The sequence below is a fragment of the Macaca mulatta genome, chromosome 6, assembly GCF_049350105.2.
Source record: "Macaca mulatta isolate MMU2019108-1 chromosome 6, T2T-MMU8v2.0, whole genome shotgun sequence".
Classification (NCBI taxonomy): Eukaryota; Metazoa; Chordata; class Mammalia; order Primates; family Cercopithecidae; genus Macaca; species Macaca mulatta.
Genome location: NC_133411.1, coordinates 39,917,517 through 39,936,741, shown reverse-complemented (window position 1 = coordinate 39,936,741; position 19,225 = coordinate 39,917,517). Strand labels below are relative to the sequence as shown.

General features: G+C 41.3%; 1 protein-coding gene across 6 annotated transcripts in view; it reads right to left on the bottom strand.

Moving 5' to 3' along the window:
* Positions 1–4,369, bottom strand: part of OSMR (oncostatin M receptor) — a 95,537-nt gene extending 91,168 nt beyond the window's left edge. For 2 of the 6 annotated variants that reach the window (XM_015139937.3, XM_078004680.1), the window contains exon 1: positions 4,054–4,369. The gene's annotated coding sequence lies outside the window, so the exon portion shown is untranslated. Of the gene's footprint in view, positions 1–3,795 lie in introns of all 6 variants that reach the window. The other 4 variants (XM_015139936.3, XM_015139939.3, XM_001083745.5 and 1 more) reach the window with 3 other exon arrangements.
* Positions 4,370–19,225: the final 14,856 nt, after the last annotated feature.

Sequence of the window (19,225 nt, the reverse complement as noted above, 5' to 3'; positions counted from 1 at the left end):
TCTTGAATCTGCATTTAGACAGTCTCCTCAGGTGATTCATATGCACAGTGAAGTTTGAGAAACACTACTATATTTAAAATATATGATATATTTTTGTCTCTTAGGATACTATCAATAAATAAAGGAAATTATTTACTGGTTCCTATTACCAGTAGGGCACTCTGCAAAACTATGAGTAAGATATAAATATGAAAAAGATCCCAGCTAGCATGTATTAGATACTAACTCTCTACAAGGTGCTTTGCTAAGTGACTTACATGCATTTATTAATTGAATCCTCGCAACAGTGCTAAGAAAAGGATTATATTATTATTCCCATTCACAAAGGAGGAAATTAAGGATAAGAAAGTTTAAAAGTAACTTATCCAAAGCGACCCAGTTAATCTGATGTGAAGCCAGTATTTGAAATCAGATAAGTCATTAACCAAAGTTCACATGACACAGCTTCCTTAAAGCTTGGAGCTCATACTAAAGTTGACATTAAAGCATTAAAAATTGCTAACAATTATAAACTCAATAAAATCTTAATTAAAAATAGGATTGTATTAAACTTGACAGGCTATTTGTAAATAGAAAATGTATGTGATTTGTAAAAAAGTTATTTTTCAAAGTACAAATATATGCTACAAGAGTTTTAAAAACACTATAAAGCTACGGTAGTTAACTTAGAGTGATACTGGTATAGGAAAAGACAAAAAAAAAAAAAAAGATCAATGAAACAGAATAGAGTCCTGACACAGACCCTTTTACAAACAGGAATTTATTTAATGATAAAAACAGAATTTCAAATGAGTTGGAAAAAAGACGAATTATTAAATAAATGCTATTGGATCAACTGTCTTAAACTTTACAAAAAAATTAAGTTACATCTTTACCTTTCACTTTGTATCTATCAAGTGGAAAAATGGGCAAACCCTTTGAAACAAGAATACCTCTCCTCGGATTCTCTTCCACAGAAATATTCACACTTGAGCAGGAAGATGAATATGTGATCTGCCCTGAAGCGATGTTGCTAATGCTGAGTGTCCATCAATACAGGAAAGGATGGATAAATTACATTCTGTTTCTACTTTAGAATAACATGTAGCTGGCCAGGCACAGTGGCTCACGCCTATAGTCCCAGCACTTTGGGAGGCCAAGGCAGATGGACTGCTTGGGCCCAGAAGTTCAAGACCAGTCTGGGCATCATGGAGAGACCCAATCTTTACAAAAAGTACAAAAAAAAAAAAAAAAAAAGAAAAAAGAAAAAAAGTCAGGTGTGGTGGCATGTGCCTGTAGTCCTAGCTTCTCAGGAGGCTGAGGTGGATCACTTGAGCCCAGAAGGTCGAGGTTGCAGTGAACCATGATCATGACACTGTACCTCTGCCTGTGTGACAGAGTTAGACCATCTCACACACACAAAAGAAGAACAACACATAGCCATTAACAAAAAAGGTACAGAGAGACAATGGAAAGGTCTCTAAGACTTGGAAAGTGAAAAAGTAAGCTGCACAATAAGTATAATAAGATCATTTGCATATTTAAAACATATGTATATGTAGTATTATGTAAATCTATAGAAAAGAAAAACAAACCTTAGAATGGTATTATCAAACTTAACCTTCCCTCTTCTGAGTGGCAGTAGGGAGGATGGTGATGGCACGTCTACATTTCACTTCACTTCTATATTGTTTGAGAATGAGTTATTATTTGTATTATTTTTAAAACATAAAAATAGAATACAACATGGAGTGCACAAATGCAGAGCAACCAGTAGAACTAAAATGAGGAGGGAAGGAAGGCTATGAAGCCACCGACACAGCTGTTGGAAAAAAATTCTCCCTTCATGTAGCTACAAAGAAGCCTGCTTGGAGGAGGGGGTTTCTCCAGCAAGGCCGTGATATTCTATTTGTTTTGGTTTGGGTTTTTTTCCCCCCATTTGGCACATTTTTTAAGAAATTTAAGGATTTTTAAGGATTTCCTCTCCCAGGGAAAGGAGGGCCAAGGCTCACCGTTCCTGTAAGTGAGCGAGACCACACTCACTAAGATTCCCTTCTATTGCAGCCAACGAACGCCCCAGACCTTTTCCACAAGGAAAACATACTCCTTCTTCTTGTCAAATACAGTACCACTGATTCCTCTTACAAAACCATAATAGTTCTGATTTGGTTTGTCCTCAGGACAAAAGGGTTACAAAAATATGAGAGATCCAGGAACACCTCTGCATGTGTTCCTGGTCTGTTCAGGTTAAAGAAAAGGGTAGAGGGGGAAATATCCAGTGTTTATGTGTTCTCCCCAATGTGGCTCGAGTCCCTGCGGAAGAAACACCCAAAACCAGCCTTTTCTCTCAAAGCAACCTTTGATACAAAAGGCTTAGCCACACCTGCTGGGACAAACGGGAACTGAGACCAAGATATAAGTCACATGGAGGCAATTTACAGCTGAGAACTAGCTCTTCCCACAATAAAATGTGAGGTGGTGAGCTTCCTGCCACTGAAGGCACTGAACAAATGCTATGTGGGAATCATGCAACTGATGATTTCCTGAAGATTTTGAATAGGTGGCTGTGGTTGGAGTTTGATGCTTTGAAAGCTCCAGAAATGATTCGCAGACACAGCAGAGTTTGGGAACATCGAGGGCTCTGAGTGCATTTTATAGCAGTCCAGGAGAGAGACAAAGCAGGAATCATAATGAAACACACTACCCAGTCTTAGAGTTTCAGCTGCAGCACAGGGATCATGAGCAGACTCCAAACCCAAATCCCGATACTGTCACCTGCTAGCTGTGTGACCCTAGCCAAGTTACAAACCTCTTTGGGCCTCAGTTTCCTCAATAAAATAAGAATAAAAAACTAGTACCCGCCTCACTCATGAAGCTTAAATGAGCTAGCATATGTCAAGTGCTTAGAATAGGGGCTGGTCCACAGTAAGTATGAACCATTATTATTTGCAGACAAGGAATCTAAGAGGTGATAAGTAGTTTGACCCGTGTTCCAAAGTCAGTTTCAATCTTGGGAATAAGACCCAAAAATTTCTTTCTCCTCCATCAGAATTCCTTCTAGCTCAAACTAAGTATCCCACATTCAATTCTATCTTCTCTGCCTACATAGACCCTTCCATTTACTTCTCTTGAATATCTTGTTCCCAAAGTGTTTTCAAGGCAGGTCTGTTACCAAGCCACTCCATCAGCAGCACCTAGCACTGTGCCTCCCGCAGCAGGGCAGGCAGGATGGATGGACGGATGCAGGCATGCATGGGTGGGTGGATGACAGGCAGATGAAGAACTATCGAGAAAGGAATCGCAGTGTCAGGGGTAAAGCCCTGGCCTGCGAAAGCCGGGCTCGGATTTCAGTGCCCTCACAGCTAGCTATATGGCCTTGGACAAGTTCCTGAACCCCTCTGTGCCTAGGTTTCCAGAATGTAGAGGACCACTTCCACTCACGTAGCTGGAGAAGAAAGTAAGCGCCCCGGACGGACACTACTGCAGCGTCGCCCGGGGGTTCCTCTCTCCACCTGTGCGTGAGCTCCTCCCGCTTCTCTAGGGACCAGGTTGAAGAGAGACACGGATTCCCAGAGAAATGGCTCTGTCAGGTGGGAGTTAAGGGTTACGAGAGGAGAGAGAGGGGAAGCAATGAACTCCCCCACACGATGTGTTGGGAGAGAGGCAAGAGGGGTTCAAGTGGGAATTTTCACTCAACAAACATTCCCCCATCATTTGAGAAAGAGGCGCTGGGATGGTGAATTTCAAACAGGCTGGGAAATGGGCGACTCGGCAGTGTGCGGCCTGTAAGGAATGAATCGTTTAGTGTTTACCCACCAGGTAGGCGGGCCAAGGGCGAGGACCCTCCGAGCGCCGTCCTCGCGCAGGTGGAAGCCCAGCCAAAGCAAACGCTGGGCAGAAGCGGCACCGAGGGGAACGGGCGGCTGCACTCCCGGTCGCGTCCAGCCGGCACGGGCTGCGAAGTTGTCGGATTCTTTCCCGCGCAGCACCGGGCTCGCCCGTCGGAAAAGCCACCGAGGGCGGCGCTGCGGCAGGGCGCGAGCCGAGTGGGACCGGGGTGTCGGGGGTACTCACGCCGCGGGCGAAGGGCTCCACCAGCCGGGCCGAGTCCTCGGCGGCGCGTGGGGCGCGGGTGCGGGCGCCGGGGCGGACGTGCAGAGGCGGCCCGGGCCGGGGCTATGAATCAGCTGCGGGGCAAGCGCCGAGGGGCGGGAGTTACGGGAAAACCGCGGGGGAGGGCAGAGGGGTGAGGTCTTTTGCAATTTCCCGTCTTGCTGCGCACTCTTGGCACTCCTGGGACCCACAGGAATTCCCTCCCTTCGGTCCCGGGGGTAGGCGGCCGCGATCCTGCGGGAGGCGCGGCCTCACAACCCGGACTTTGCGGGCGGGCGGGCACGGGTAAGAAGAGGAAGTGGGAGAGGCCTGGGAAGGAAACATGAAAACCCAAAACTCCGCGGCCGAGGCTCCTCGCCCTGCGCGCAGCGCTGCTGCTGCCCGGGCCGAGGACGCCCGGGCCAGCCGGCGGAACCAGAGGGAAGCCGAGTGACCGATGAGGCCTGGGGCTGTGTATCCCACAGGGACACTTGTCATCCCAACCCAGAGGCCAAACCCGTGAGATCCCCGGCTGAAAATCTTCAGGCAAGAGAAGTCCTTTAACCAAACTTCTGACCGTGTTTCCATTTCGCGTCCAGAGCAATGAAAACGTGTTTGAACCGAATCATAGGGTCCCCATATTTTCCCTACTTGCGTCCTATCTAGAAAGGCCCTGTCCGACAAAGTTTCTTCGGCTGCAACAGTCCCGAAGCCTTTATTTCCCATTGCAACGACATGCTACACATGATTTACTTTTCCCCTTAAAAATGTCATCCAAACTTTTTTTTTTTTTTTTTTTTTTTTTGAGACGGAGCCTCACTCTGTCGCCCAGGCTGAAGTGCAGTGGCGCAATCTCGGCTAACTGCAAGCTCCGCCTCCCGGGTTCACGCCACTCTCCTGCCTCAGCCTCCCTAGTAGCTGAGACTACAGGCGCCCGCCACCGCGCCCGGCTAATTTTTGCTTTTTTAGTAGAGACGGGGTTTCACCGTGTTAGCCAGGATGGTCTCCATCTCCTGACCTCGTGATCCGCCCGCCTCAGCCTCCCAAAGTGCTGGGATTACAGGCCTGAGCCACCGCACCTGGCCAAAAATGCCATTCAATCTTTACCGTGTCTGGGCCTTTGAAAGGTGCATTTGACCTCTCTTAGAGGATAACAGGAGCCTTCCGAGGCAGCCTCGGACTGGGGGATCCCATAGCCTCACCTGTCTGGATGCCTGACAGATCAGCAGGCAAGGGGACTTGCTCCAGATCAGCTGAGCCCAGTTTGGTTTGAGTTTGGGGACCCTGGAAAGTGTCACAAAAGGAAGGTTGTAGGAGGAGGGTGGGGTAGGGAACCAAGAGTCATCAGCAAGTATCGACCATAAACATATCTTAGAATCCTATATTGAATTGACTGGATGACTCAAAATAATGTCAGGATTATTTTAAAATGTTACTTTTATGTTTGTTCACATATCTGGCTCTTCCCCAATGTCATCCCAAGGAAAGCTGGGAATCTTTTTGTTTTTTTATTTTTCCTAAAACAAAGGCCTAAAGGCCCTAATACACTTAATACCTAATGGTGCCACAAAGACCATGATGCATAGTAAATATTTGATGATAATAAAAGGTAGTTTTGTCTCAATAAATGTATGGTCCTTTGCCGCACCTCTTATTACTTGAAGAGTTTTAAAGAGTCCATTAGTTTAGCCATCTGCATGGTTATGGAAACTGCCAAGCCCAAGAGTTGGAAAGGCTTTATGATTTTATATTTTACTGAGAAAAAAAATTCTTGTTTATAGAAACAGTTGAAAGGGATCTCTCTTCTACCAAATGAGACGTCAAATAAAAATATTCAGCCCAGTATGAATTTCTAAAAAGTGAGTCTTATTTTGGGCTCCTATTGCAATTGAAGGAGACTGAAGTGTAAAAATTTGGTGCCCACATATAATTTATCTGTTTTTGCACCATTCTAATTTCTTAAATTTATACTTAAGTTTAGAATCTAGTTGCAGTAGGACCTATAAATTCGCGATCATACCCTTAACAGTGAGTGCACTGGGTCCATAAAGTCAGATATACCCAAAGCCTCCAAATATCACTTTATTTGGAAATCACGTTTTTGCAGATTTAATCAAGTTAACCTGAGGTCATATGAGATTAATCCGGTGTCTACTGTGCTTCTAAAAAGAGGGGAATTTGGACACAGACACCCAGAAAGAACACTGTGTGACCACTGAGACAGAGATCCTGCTTATGCTGACTCAAGCCAAGGAATGGCAAGGTTGCCGGACATCGCCAGAAGCTAGGAGAGAGGAATGGAACAGGCTCCCTTTGAACCCCTAAGAAGCAGCCAACCCTGCCAACATCTTAATTTCATAATTCTGGCCTCCAGACTAAGAGAATATGTTTCTGTTGTTTTAAACCACCAAGTTTGTGGTAATGTGTTATGGCAGTCTTAGGAAACTGATACATAGGTTATGTTCCATAAGTTAGTTTTAAACAATTATCCTGAAAACAGCTAATAGGAAACGGATGAAAAATACCAATAGCTTATTAAGCTAAGAGCTAAAATATCCATCCTCGCTTAGTTTTGATAAGAGTGTGTGGCCAAGGCACATATTACTCTGCTTCATTAAACACTTTTTATTTTTTTAATGTGTGTGTGTGTCTGTTTTTATTTATTTATTTATTTATTTTGAGACAGAGTCTTGCTCTGTTGCCCAGGCTGGAGTACAGTGGTGCGATCCCGGCTCACTGCAATCTCTGCCTCCCGGATTCATGCCATTCTCCTGCCTCAGCCTCCTGAGTAGCTGGAACTACAGGTGCCCACCACGACGCCCGGCTAATTTTTTTGTATTTTTAGTAGAGACGGGGTTTCACCATGTTAGCCAGGATGGTCTCGATCTCCTGACCTTGTGATCCACCCTCCTCGGCCTCCCAAAGGATTACAGGCATGAGCCACCGCACCCGGCCCATTAAACACTCTTTCTGGACGTTCTGTCTTCCTTTTGATTTCAAAAGCAATACTCTCTCCATTCTTCCTTCATTTACCTGACTTCCTCCTCCCTCATATTTTTGGGCTTCTTGTTCTCCACTTGCCCCCTACATGTTGGTGTTTCCCAGGGCCTCAGGGCCTCCTGAATGATCACATTCACATCCAGGATTTCAATGATCACTTGTGCCTTGATGGCTCTCAGCTCTTCCTTTCCATTGCAATGATTTCATCTGCACTCCAGACCAATTTCTTTGTACTTCGAAATTAGTATGCCCAAATTCAAACTTCAGTTGTGCTCACTTGATTTTATTATACTAAGTGAATGGTTCAGCCTTTTATCTTTACTAAGTTAATGGGCCAGCCTTCATTTAGTGTCCTCTGGACAGTGAAGTCAAAACCCTGAGAATGATTCTCGATCCATCCTCTTTCATCCGTCTTCCATCAGAAAGTCTCATATGTGTAACTATTATGGAGGAGGGATTAGTGGAATGTATTGCTACCCTATCTAACTTCTCAGAGGAAAAATAGTTCTATAACTGTCAGGAACATTATATTTATCTATATCTCTATGTATACGTACATCTATGAAATCAGCTATGTAAATTGTGAAATATAATTGTGATTCTATTTATTCCACTACTATAAATAGCTATAATTACAAGTTTGGCAGCATTTTGTTACCAACTGATGGAATTTGAAGGTATTGGGGATTTTGTGAAGAAAGTGGCTTCATCACCTAAGCAGTGGACGATGGTTTACAATTACCCTCATTGACAAGTTCTGTAGTTCTGTAGAATTCCGTATTTTGTTAGCATATTATCACATTTGACTTTTTAAAAATGAGACAGGGTCTCTGTCACCCAGACTGGAATGCAGTGGTGCAAACTTGGCTCACTGCAACCTCCGCCTCCTGGGCTCAAGTGATCCTCCCACCTCAGTCTCCCAAGCAGCTGGGACTACAGGCATGCACCACCATGCCTGGCTAATTTTTGTATGTTTTATAGAGACAGGGTTTTGCCATGTTGTCCAGGTTGGTCTCGAACTCCTAGGCTCAAGTGATTTACCCGCCTCAGACTCCCAAATTTCTGGGATTATAGATGTGAGCCACGGTGCCCAGCTGACATTGACATCTTAAAGATTCACTTTTAGGCCTTAATGCATGCCTCTGTGATTATTATTGGTGGTGATATTGGCCTTATTTCTAAAAAAAAAAAAAAAAGCTTATTGGAAACTAAAATTATTTTGTGGAAATAATTATTTTGTGGAAAGCTAAACAGGTCTTCCAAAAAAAATTTAATCTGAAATTTACCATAAAGCTTGATTAATTAAAGGACATCTGTTACTGAATGGAACTGGGTCCTTCTGCCCACTGTGCAGTGGAAAGCCAAACACCGAAACACTCGGTTTTTGTAGCAAGAAAAATTTATTGCAAGGCTGCCAAGCAAGGAGACAGGGGTCTGGCTCAAATCTGTGTCCTCACCCGGCGCTTGTCTCAGGTTCTATAGTCAGAGGGTAATGAGGCCGTGACCTGATTAGATCTTGCAGTAAGGTGAGGCTGGGAGGCATAATCTGACTGGATCCTGCCATGAGGTGACACGAGGGCGCAATCTCATTGAATCCTGGATCCTGCCATGTGCTGTCCACTTCTTAACTTAGTGGTCCAAGCATTTAGGTTCTGCCCATGGTTGCATTCTTAGTTCATCTGGGCCTCCGCAAGTTACATGACCTTCAACCTGGGGGTCCATGGCAACTAAAAAACAACTCACAGCTTCGCTACATAAATGTTGAACCACAAAGTTGAACCAGCAAATTAACACAGGAACAGAAAACCAAACACTGCATATTCTTATTAGTGGAAGCTAAACATTGAATACATATGGACACAAAGATGGAACAATAGACACCAGAGCCTACTGGAGGGAGGAGGAGGGTAAGGATTGAAAAACTACCTATCAGGTACTATGCTTATTACCTGGGTGATGAAATAATCTGTACACCAAACCCCCCACAACACACAATGTACCCACATAACAAACTGCACATGTACCCCCTGAACCTAAAATAAAAATTTGAAAAAAAAAAAAAAAGTTAAACCAGACTGGTCTGGTGCAGTTACACATCTAACACTTCTGAATATCCTTAAAAGTGACTCTGCAATGGCAAAGCAAGATGTTGAGTGTAAGAAGACTACGTGGGACTTTCTCATTTTGTCATTTTAGGAATTCCCTATAATTACTTAATGATGAATTGTTTTTCTTTCAAAATCTCTTAAGTTAATTTAAATGATGAATAATATCATCCACAATAATTCTGCAGGAATTCCTTAATTAGACTACATATTATCTGAAAATTGATTGATTGATTTTGCACATTCCACCCTCTTCTGGATGTTGTAATTGTGCTCACACCTTCTTCCAGAAGTCATCAGAAACCAGACAATGAGGAGAACCTTCCTGGATCTTTTAATTTTTTTCCCTCAGGGACTTTAGGGAAAATATTGAATATGTGTTTGTTTAGATAGCTACTTTTATTCTCTTGGCCTATGGTTATGGCACTTACTAAATTTGAGTGCAGTTGTTAATGCTAAAGGTTAGAACATTAATACAGTGAGAGAGAAATACTTTGGAGAGAATTAGATGGGAACTTTCGGGATTTTTGAAAACTATTGGCTTAAGGTTGATCCTAAATAAGTCTATAGTTGTATTTATATTTAAACTGAATCTCTTACAGAAAACACATAGTTGAGACTTTTTTTTTTAAAGTTGGCTGATAATCTCTGCATTTTCATTTGATAGAGAGTGTTTAGTAGACTCATAGTTAAGGCAGTTATCGATATGCTTGTGTTTCGCCTACCATTTTACTATAGGTTTTCTGTTTTGTTCTCTCTGGTTTTGTTTTTCTATTCCTCCTTTTCTTCTTTTTTTTTTTTTCTGGACTATATAAATACTTTTTACCTTTTTATATTTCCATTTTAATTTTTTTAGAGTTGGAATCTCACTGTGTTGCCCAGGCGGGTCTCAAACTCCTGACCTTAAGCGATTGTTCCACCTCAGCCTCCCAAGTAGCTGATATTACATGAGCCACCATATCTGGCTTTGAACACATTTTAAATTCCATTTGTATTTGCCTTTGTTTTTTTGTTATTCCTCTTTGCATGATGTCTTAACCTTTTCTCTATGGATTACAGTATACATTCTTAATTTTCACTGCGTACTTGAAATAGTATTGTACCTTTTCACTTAATAGGTCCGTTTAACCACACACCCCATCCTTTACACTATAATTGTAAAGTGTATTACATCTACAGACAAGATAAAACCCACAATGTAATATGTATTTTAAAGAAATTAAGAGGAAAACTACTCTTTTATATTTATACATATATTTACCTTTAATGTTCTCAAATCCTTCCCAAAGATCTAAACTCCTCTCTGGTAGTATTTCTGTATGCCTAATAAACTTACTTTAGTATATTTTTTATTGCAAGTCTATTGGAGAAACATAGTATTAGTCTTATTTTATTTGACAATATCCTTATTTCACTTCATCCTCAAGGAATATTTTTGTTGGATATGGAATTCTGTTTTCTTTCAACTATTTAAAGATACTGTTCTACATTTTACTGCCTTTCATTGCTTCTGATGAGAAGTTAGGCATTATTTGATTCTTCTTTCCCCTGTTAATATGTGTCATTTTTTCTCTGGTTTAAGTATTTTCTCATTATCTTTGATTGTCAATAGTTTATCAATTAGGTGCTTAAAAGTTTTAAAATTATTATTTACCCTGGCTGGCATTTGCTAAGCTTCTTGAATTTATAAATTTATGTCTTTTACCAAATTGGAGAATTTTTCAGCCTGTGTATCTTTATAATATCTTTTCTGCACCATTATCTTTCTTATCTTTTTGAAATTCCAGTTACAAGTATGTTAGACCCCTTAATATAGTCCTAAATGCCCATGAGCCTCTATTGTTTTTCAACTTTTTTTTCTGTGTTCTTCAGATTCAATAATTTCTATTGAACTATCTTTAAGCTTACAAATTCCTTTTGTGTTATTTCCATTGGGCTATTAAATCCATCTAGTAAATTTTGTGTCATATATATGGTATATTTCAGTTCTAGAATTTCAATCTGTTCTTTTAAAATATATTGTCTATTTCTACACTGGTTGTCCCTATTCTTTTTATTATTATGAGCATATTTTCCTTTGCTTTATTGAGCCTAGTTATTATAAATGCTGCTTTTAAAACATTGCTTGATTATTCCAATATTTACATCATCTTGGAGTCAATCTCCACTGATTTTTTTTCTCTTACAAGAATGGATTACATTTTCCTGGTTTTTAAATTTACCTATTTTTGGATTGTCAAGTAATTTTGGAGTGCAACCTGTGCATTATAAATATTATGTGATGAAGAATCTGTTGTATTCCTCCAATGACACTGATTATCTTTTAAAATGGCAAGCAGTGTGGTTAAGCTCAAACTGCAAACCTGATATTGCTTACAGTAAGTAGAAGCTCAAATCTGAATTCATTTTTTAATGTTAACCAGACTGTTTTGAGTTTGCCTTGCACAAGCATGGTTCAGAGATTATCCAATAATTGGTATTTACTTTAAATACAGAATTTGGGCTTCTTCCTCTCTTGCTCCCTCCTTTATGTCCCCCCCACCACACACACACTTTCCAAAGAATGTTGTTGCTGTGAACTCTGACCCCTGGTTCTTCAAACCAGGAATATTGCATATTTTCTAACAGAGTTTTAGCTACCTCACATTGCACAGACATGCACTAGTCTTGGGCTGAGGGTCATAAAATTTGGGAAAGTTGCTCCGTGCCTTTCCTCTGCCAAGTGTTGACTTTCCTCCATGATCTGCCTGGTGTTGGTCACTCTCCACTGTCGATAATTGTTTTTAATTTTTAACAATATTTTTTCTAGTGTTTTATATTGTTATATGTGGGGAAGGGGCAGTCAATTCAATGGAGCTATTCAGCAGCGGTTAGAAGTAGCACTCCCTGCAATTGTAGCTATATCTGCTAAGTGACTAGGTTATTGGGAGGAGCTAGTATGAACTGTTTTCTCTGCTAAATTAGATTTCTCTCCAATAGAACATTCTTTTGGATGCAACGCAGTTTTTCAAAAGATTGAAATACATTTGCCATAGACCTAAATCTGGAAATTGAGTAAAAACCTTCTGAAAGCATGTATGGTTAATCTATTATGGCTGAATATCAGTTTAGAATGAAGGCTTAAATAAATATTCAAACCACAATAATACAAAGGAAAGAATTTTAATCAAAAAAGGAGAATAGTTAAATGTATTCTTGGATTTCCTCTGAACTTTGTTCAAATGCTAGACACAAAATTCATTTGAGTGAGTTACAGTAAGCTATACCTTTATCTTTGTTATCTTATTTGTGCTTAACTCCATGTACACTGAAACAAAAACTTCCTAAAGACACTCACTTTTATACCCAGTTTTATCAGCTACTTAAATGTAGCTCCTTTTGTCCAATTATAATGCAATGACAATTATTTTATCCATTATAAAACTGTGGCTTATGATGTTTAGTCACTTTGGAATAATGCTCAGATAGTTTTCATACTCCCACGGGAAGTATGTGGGGAACAGACTAGGGAAACATGTTTATTAAATTTAATGCGAAGCAATCAAGCTAAGAGAGAAAAAGATGGCACACCCAAGAAAGAAAGAAATGTTATTATATCAACTTTCTTAGCTCTCAAACCGCAAATAATCTTAAGAACTTATCTTCCTATCATAAGATCATGGAACATGATGCCTAAAGATAAAATTGTAAATGTTTTGAAAAAGAAGACAGGCCGGGCATGGTGGCTCACCCCTGTAATCCCAGTACTTTGGGAGGCCGAGGCGGGCAGATCACCTGAGGTCAGGAGTTCAAGACCAGCCTGGTCAACATGGTGAAACCCCATCTCTACTAAAAATACAATAATTAGCAGGCGTGGTGGTGCATGCCTGTAGTCCCAGCTACTCTGGGGGCTGAGGCAGGAGAATTGCTGGAACCCGGGAGCTGGAGGTTGCAGTGAGCTGAGATGGTGCCAGTGCACTCCAGCCTGGGCGACAGAGTGAGACTTCATCCCCCACAAAAAGAAGACAATAGGAAATTTCTTCTGAAAATCTTCCCTGTTTTTAAAAAGAAAAAAAAAGTTAAAGAATATTCTACTTGACTGGATATTTATGCTTACAAACATCCATACTTGCAAAATTATAATACATACACACACAAACACACAAATGCTCATTAGAAGAACATTGTAGTAACAAACGACTTGTAACAACCTAAAAATCTGCCAATAGAAGACTGAAAACTATGATTCATCCCTTCAAAAGAAGGAAGATTATACATGTATGTGCCTATGGAGATATATCCATCATGCACAACTCAGTGAAAAAGCAGAAGTCAGAAATATGTATATAGTATATCCAATTCATCTATTTAATTTCTTAATATTTATGGAGTAGATACATAAGAATGTTCTGGATAGGATTACAAGAAATTGGTAGCAGGTTATTCTTATGGAGAAGCTCTAAAGATGAAGGATGAGGGGTAAGAGAAGCTTGTGCTTTTCATTTCAGAGCTGTCTGTGCAGATCAACTTTTTATCGTTGGTATTTTTATTTCTTAAAAATAATTTTTGAAATCAAAGAATGCCTTGCTGGAGAAGAAGCGTCATTTGTTATTTTTTGAATGTTATATTCAATTTATAATCAATAAATATTTAGAAATGCTTATATACAGGGTATTGCACTAGGTTCTTTGGATAATCCAGAGAACAACTTGTGCTTTGGTCCCTGTCCTCAAGAATTTTACTGTCCAGTTGTGAACTATGACAATAAACGCTATTTGTGATAAGCACCGATTGAGAAGCACAGGCAGTAGCCTTTCAGGAGTTCAGAGGAGTGATGACTTTTGACTGTAGAGGAGATGGGGTTAAGAATGAAAAAGAAAAAGTACAAGCCTAGGAGAGATAATAGAGATAACAACAGATTTATAGGAACTTAGCAAGAGGGTGTGTCTGAAAGGGGATCTTCTTCCTGACAAGGGGGGCTGATTTTTCTCATGGGAACAGCAAGATTGTTTGCTAGCATACTTTGTTGGTGAAGGCATCCTTTTACCAACTATTTCATTAGTACTATCCAGCTCTGCATGTCTCCAGGGACAGTGCTGGCCTGATTAAGCTCCGAATGGGTTTCTGAGTTGCAGGGAAACTGGAGGGAGGGGAGACCCATTTTCTACAGTATAGCCTTGTCAGAGCTGAAAGGAAGGTGGTACTTCCCAGTTTAAAGAGAAGAAGAAACTAAATTGCTTGCTGGAACCAAAGAAGACCCAGAGATTTCTGACTGACTGTCAGGTAGTGAGGCAGACATTCCAGGCTGGGACAAAGATCTGAACAAAGGAAACAGGCTTTATTGAAGAGGCAATTCCCAGGCCTGCTGAATGGAAAGAGAGGTGTCTATTGGAAGGAAGTAAAACATTGTTCATAAGGAAGGTTTGGAGCCAGATATAAAGAAAGATGTTGAATGTCACATGATAATTTTTGCATTGAAATAGGCAATGATTAAAAGTTTGACAGTTCATAAAGCATGCATTTTTTTAAAAAGAAAAAGAGGATAGAAAAGAATTAAATATGTCTTAAGATATATTTTAAAAAACAAAAAACAGCCCGGGCATGGTGGCTCACGCCCGTAATCCCAGCTCTTTGGGAGGCCGAGGCGGGCGAATCACGAGGTCAGGAGTTCGAGACCAGCCTGGCCAATGTGGTGAAACCCCATCTCTACTAAAAATACAAAAATTAGCTGGGGGTGGTGACACGTGCCTGTAATCCCAGTTACTTGGTAGGCTGAGGCAGGAGGATCACTTGAACCCGAGAGGCGGAGTTTGCAGTGAGCCGAGATTGCGCCATTGCACTCCGGCCTGGGCAACAAGAGTGAAACTCCATCTCAGGAAAAAAAAAAAAAAAAATTAGTTTCCTCTAGGAAAGTCTCCAGGTGGCTAAGGGACAGAGAGGAGTGTCTTAACTCTCCCTTTTTCTATCTTTTGAATTTTTACTTACATAAATATATTATTTAAAAATTAAAATTAATAAAATGATGATTAACAGAGAAAGAGAGACTAAATTAAAGTGTTGTATGTATGAGCGGAGATTATTAACAAATGGGCTTTATGTAAGCTAGGCAGACCTTCGGTGCCAAATAGCCTGAGATTAGATGTAAGCTGTGCAGCAATTGTCTGAGAATACTGGCTCCTAGCACCTGACAACAGTTTTAGAAATTAGATTCGTAGAGCTGGAGATGCCTCAACCCATACAGCACTGGGTTGGGGCACAGACCTTCCCATGGGGAAGAGGTAACCCTTGTTCTAGGTCAGCCCATCACCAGATGGCAACTTCAGGGTCATTCAGCAGACAATTCAACTTGTCTCTCTCCACACACTCTCTCTCCTTTTTTTTTTTTTTTGAGACAGAGCCTAACATTGTTGCCCAGGCTGAAGTGGAGTCGTGCGATCTGGGCTCACTGCAACCTTAAACCCCCAGCCCAAACAATTCCCCCTGCCCCAGGCCCCCAGAGTAGCTGGCACTACAGGCATGTGCCACCATGCCCAGCTAATTTTTGTGTTTTTTGTAGAGACAGGGTTTTGCCATGTTGCCCAGGCTGGTCTTGAACTTGTGGGCCCGAGCAGTCCTCCTGCCTCAGCCTCCCAAAGTGTTAGGATTACAGGCATGAGCCCGTGCACTGGCCCACACTCTTTTAGTATTTGTTTGTTTAAAGAATAGCTTTGTGGGCTGGGCATGGTGGCTCACCCCTGTAATCCCAGCACTTTGGGAGGCCAAAGTGGGTGGATCACCTGAGGTCAGGAGTTCGAGACCAACCTGACCAACACAGTGAAATCCTGTCTCTACTAAAAATACAAAAAAATTAGCTGGGCATGGTGGTGCATGCCTGTAATCCCAGCTACTCGGGAGGCTGAGGCATGAGAATCACTTGAACAGAGGAGGTGGAAGTTGCAGTGAGCCAAGATCACACCATCACACCACTGCACGCTAGCCTGGGCAACAAGAGTGAAACTCCATCTTAAAAAAAAAAAAAAAATAGCTTTCTGTATAAAACTACAAAATTATACAAAAATATAAAGAAGAAAATAGTAACTATCCACTTACTTAAAATAGGAAAAAATAACCCAAATATTTCTCATTTATGACAACAACATAAGTGGAAATAACCAAAATATTGCTATTTACTTACAATAATGGAAAGTTGGAAGCCACTTGCAGGTCTTCCCTTAGGTCGGTTTACTTAAGGCCTATTTCAGTAAGTGCAGTAACTCACAGAGGCTTGTTTCTCACTCAGATCGTATAGTCTGAGGCCAGTTAGATGGTCTTTTCTCTGCCAAGTGATAACTCAGCAATCCAGGCTGCTTCAGTATTACAGCCATGTCAACTAGCACCTCCAAAGTTACTGCAGCATCAGACAAGAGAGCCAGAGGGAGACATGAATTTTTCAGCCCCGGGCCAGTCATTTTCACCCACACTCTATCAGCTGGAACCCAGTCACATGGCCCCAGCAGAACTGCAGGTGAGGCAGGGAAATGTGAGCATCCTATGTGCCCAAGGAGAGAAAGCAGTGGGCAGAATGAGTGAGCACACTGGGCACAGGAGGAACTTTGTTAATAAATTATGATATATCTTTATAGTGGAATATCATTTAGCCTTTAAAAATCAGATTGTGAAGAGTATTTAATGACAGGAAAATGCCAATAGTAAGTGAAAAGAATGTAGACTCAGGATTCTAATTTGGGAAAAAAAATCATACATGTATATACGTACTTATAGACTGAGAGGTAATAGAAAATATGTTATTTGTGTTATCTCTAAATAGTAGAGTTATAAGTTACTTTATTTTTTACACCTTCAAAGAAATTGCTAAGTTTTCTTAATTGATCACATAAAAAAAAAAAAAAAACTGTGGATAACTTGAAAGTCAATGCTTTTTTTTTTTTTAAGTGAAAAAGAAATCCTCAGACCATCGAAAGTATAAGCTGTTACAGACTAGGAATCTGAAGTTATGCCAGTAAGCTTTTTTTATCAGCAGAGGGCAGCTCTTTAGTGCTTATTTTTCCTGGTAGCATATGTTAGCCACATTCCCTGTTTTACACATTCCCTGTGGTCATAATCACCTATCAGATTTATTCCCTGGGAAGGAGAAGCCAAGGCTGAAACATATCTGTCAGTTGCAACATTTATTGAACAGTATACATTTTGCTGAAGAAAGCAACTAAGTAAACCAGCTTTGCCCCTTCAGAAGGTCTTAGAAAGCAGACAGAACTAAATCTACAGCCTCAGAGAGAGAGAGAGAGAGAGAAAGAGAAAGAGAGAGAGAGAGAGAGAGAGAGAGAGAGAGAGAGAGAGAGAGAGAGAGAGAGAGAGAGAGAGAGAGAGAGAGAGACCCTATAGAGCCCTCTAGTGGCTGCTTTGTAGAGAACGGGCCATTTGAGGAATTTGCTTCACGTCTTCCCACCAAGGTGCAAAAGGCAAGACTGACTAATTAGAGGACTTTGATGCTTGGCTACCTGATCCCACCATCACCACCTGAGACTGGCCAGGCACAGTCCTCTGGCTTGACTTTGCCTAATATGAGCTCTGGGCATTCCCAGAGTGGTACAACTGAAAATTCCTTCCCTGCTAAAGAAAAAATTGTTCACGGATAAGTAATAAAGCCTGGTAAGAAGGACTTTATTCAGGACCATCTCATAGGTATAGGGATCACAGCAATGGGATTTTGCAGTGGGAGAGAGAGAGATTGGGCTCAACTCCAAATACAGCATGGGCAAGTAGAAATTTATAACCAAGGAGCAGGATGGTGGTCAGTGGATGGAAAATTACTAAGAGAAAACATGAGGAGTATGGGGGATTCTGTGTAAGGCAACCTCACAAGACTCTTGCTGAAGACAGGCCAGGGTGATAAGACATCACCTGGGAGATGGTGAACGATGAAGAACCTGATCAGATATTGAGGGTGGGTGGGGTGGGGATGGTCTTGCTAAACTGACTTAACAGGGTTCTTGCTAAAATTAGATTTTACAAGGAAATACACATATGAACCTATGAGAGGGTTCAGGACTCTGACTAAAGTTTGGCCAAGCAAAGGATCTTTGTCACAGTGCACCAGTGCATATAGACAAGGAATCTGGCAAAATCCCCAAAGATGTTATCTTATGTGGAATCCCCTGGAAGCACAGGGACACACTTACCGGCAATTCCCTGGAGCAACTTAGGTTTCCAATTGCTTCCTTGAAAATATGCAAACTAACTTTTTTAATGACCTTGAGTTATACAGATTGAGCAAGTAAGGAAAACTTACATCGGTAGGAAAGAAGGGGAGTGGGATAGGGACACAAAGGAACATTTAGGTTTGTAAAGTGCTTATTGCGTGCCAGAGATCAGGGCTGCTGCCTGTACTGGTGTAATATGCTGGCCCACCCACCAGCTCTAAGGCATCTCTGCACACATTAGCAAAAAGTAGGCGCAGAGCTTAGCAGAAAGACAGAGACTTTGTGTGAAGCCAAACATGCCCTATTCTTGGGTATATGCAGCTGCATGTTGAGACATACAACTTGGCAAGAAAAGGGGACTTGAATGTGGTTCCTGCTTACCTCCACCCTGTTGGCCAAGGACCTTGGTAGAATGCATCAACCCCCAGCTATATCAGCAATCTCCAGTTTTTCCAATGCCAAAGGCCCCCAACCAAGAAAAATAGTGAGGGTTAAAATCCAGCCCTTGCTCTCCTGGCCCTGAGCCCTGTGTCAATCTGGAGGGGTCACCCTTGTGTAATAAGCACAAAGTTACCTTTGTGCCAGTGGCCCGCCCTGTCTGTATGTTGTGTCATCCTCTAGTTCCCCTGTGAGGTAGTCAGAGTGGATTTACTGTGAAGCTAATGACACAGACTTTTCCAAGACCCAGAGAGAGGCCCAAGGATTGGTTTACATTGTCATGTTTTGTCCTAAAACTTTCAAAAGCAAGATAATTTAACCATGTAATTATAATAATGTGAACTTGCATAACAATTTCCGTTAAAAATATTGTCATAGCAACTTTTGAAGACAAGTACAATTATTACCCCATTTTACAACTGAGACACAGAA